This window comes from Borostomias antarcticus, assembly GCF_949987555.1.
Source record: "Borostomias antarcticus genome assembly, chromosome: 14".
In the NCBI taxonomy this organism is placed as follows: domain Eukaryota; kingdom Metazoa; phylum Chordata; class Actinopteri; order Stomiiformes; family Stomiidae; genus Borostomias; species Borostomias antarcticus.
Window position 1 is genome coordinate 15,521,638 of NC_140247.1, and position 2,563 is coordinate 15,524,200.

At 44.4% G+C, this 2,563-nt stretch overlaps 1 protein-coding gene across 1 annotated transcript in view; it reads right to left on the reverse strand.

Annotated features, from left to right (window-relative positions):
* hdac5 (histone deacetylase 5) overlaps positions 1 to 136 on the reverse strand; it is a 65,347-nt gene extending 65,211 nt beyond the window's left edge. Inside the window, exon 1 of the mRNA XM_084448970.1 lies at positions 1 to 136. This exon is cut by the window's left edge and continues 5 nt beyond it. The gene's annotated coding sequence lies outside the window, so the exon portion shown is untranslated.
* Between the last annotated feature and the right edge of the window lie 2,427 nt (positions 137 to 2,563).

Below are 2,563 nucleotides of genomic sequence, written 5' to 3' on the forward strand. Positions count from 1 at the left end.
TGTCGATCACCTCTCCGCGTCTTCGGGGAATGCCTCTTTACCCGTTGCCCTCCTTGTTCGCTCGGTTCGATTGTGTTTTTGATGAAATGTCTGGATTTTCCTGTCACAACTCTCTTTCCTCCATATTCGCAGCTCCTCCACCAACAACAACATTACTGACGTCTCCCCTGTCACGTGACCTCGTCTGCTGATGCTAAAAATAGATAATAGATAGGCATACAGCAAGCATCAACTCAGCACAGACAGACAGGAGAAATACAACAAGCATCAATTCAGTAGAGACAGACAGAAGAAATAGATTATACAACAAGCATAAACTCAATACAGAGTACAGACAAGTAATAGATTTTATAACAAGCATGAACTCAGACATGTCAAGATAGACACCAAACCTCACAGTGACATCATATTATAGTAGCTGCTTGGTAGTTTGCCTCGCCTAGCCTAGATGTTGCAGTCACAGAGGCTGTGACCCTTGAGATTATATCAGCGAATTTTCTGTGATGTTTTTCCCCCCTGGTCAAGGTGTGGACGTCTTCACAGGCCAGCTTGCACCTCCATGGGTATTACGGCTATGTTTATCACTACGAAAATAAGACTTATTTAGATTTTCATCAACCCCTAGGCTACTATTATTTGTCTGAATTAATCTGAATGTTACAACCCTTTTTGAGCAATGACACTGCTGTAGCATCATGATGTGCGTGATGAAGGCAGTGTTATTATAAATGACCTTTCCAAGACCCTGCCATAAAAACTAATTACTATCGCGGTAGGCTACTGTATAGCCACACAGCTGCCGCTTTGGACCACACCTTGACCAGCTTCACCCCAAATGCATACTTTTATTTAGCAGCAAGGACAAGTGGTTTACAGTGGCCCTTATAAATGGTGTTTATTTCTCTCTCTCTCTCTCCCTCCCTCTCTCTCTCTTTCTTCCCCCCTTCACTTGTTGCCAATCCTCCCCATCCTCCATCTCTCCTTCACTTTTTTTTTTTTATTGAAAAAAAGATACCCGCTCGTTACATACCCAGTGTTTAACCAGTATTGACAGCGCCTGGGGGGGGCCCTCCTGCCGAGGTAAGGACGTCATACCCGCAGGGCTGCGGGCTGCCTGGTGATGACAGCTCCGCTTTGTATGCTAGCTACTTCTCAGAAGCCCATTCATGTGAACACACACAGAGGAATCGATGGCCCCACAGAAGAGATAAGACATACAGTGGGTGGCTAAAAATAAGTATGGCCGTACAAAACGAAGCTAAAAGCAAACAAAAAAGAAATGGATGTTTGTTGCCTTCGGTCAGATGTCAGAAGGGCCCAACCCCTAAACATGCATATGTGTATGATCTAGCACTGTGACTGCTGATACCACTTTACTGACAACATTTTGCTTACTCTAGACAAAATGTAGGCTACTTATTATATGTTACTTGGGATAAAAGCGCATGCTTAATGACTAAAATGTAAATGTTAAATGTAGAAAGGAGAGGTAAATAGAGTAGAACTGTATCTAAACTTTGATTGTGATGTAGATTTAATCCTCAGTTGGTGGTGTCTTGTGGTTATTTTCATATGTCCCCAAAAGTCCAGAGGCAGGGCCTGGTCACACTGAAAGAGTTCACATTACATTACATTGCAGTCATTTAGCAGACACTTTTATCCAAAGGGACTTAAAATAATTGAAGTTAATGTAGGTAGTCAGTGTACTACTACTCGCCAGAACTCACAAGTGCATCTCCTTTCTAAACAAGAGCACAATCTAAAGCCGAAGTGCAAGAGTAGCAAAATCTAAATACAATAGGTGCTTAAATATGCTCTCACTAGACATGTCTTCGGTCAGGTCCCACAACATCTGGGCAGGGTCAGAGGTCATGCACTGCAGAGCAGACCGCGTGCTAAATCTGATGAAGGACATTAACGAAGACATTCACATTCAGGGGCATGCAGTACAGAGGTTGTGTGTGTGTGTGTGTGTGTGTGTGTGTGTGTGTGTGTGTGTGTGTGTGTGTGTGTGTGTGTGTGTGTGTGAGAAAGAGAGAAAGAGAGAAAGAGAGAAAGAGAAAGAGAGATCTACAGATCTACTGCTGTATGTGAAAGAGCTTCCATAAGTCACAACAGCAGGAATGACTCTCCATTGCGTGGGTGTGGTCAGTCCGTACCAAGTCCAGATGGGAGGACAGGGTGTGAGAGGTGAACAGCTCTGCATGATCATGATGCCCTGTTTGCACTAGAACCCAGAAACAGAGAGTGCTCCAGAACCCAGGAACGGTGAGAGTTCTAGAACCCAGAAACAGAGAGTTCTAGAAGCCAGGAATAGAGAGAGCTCTAGAACCCAGGAACAGAGAGAATTCTAGAACCAACCCAGGAACAGAGAGAGTTCTAGAACCCAGGAATAGAGAGAGAGCTCTAGAACCCAGGAACAGAGAGAGCCCTAGAACCCAGGAGCAGAGAGAGTTCTAGAACCCAGGAACAGAGAGAGCTCTGTAGTAATGTCATCCACGCCATCAACAAGTGATGTCAGCAGAGCCTTGACTCATATGAGAAGCAGGACTGAAACCATGGT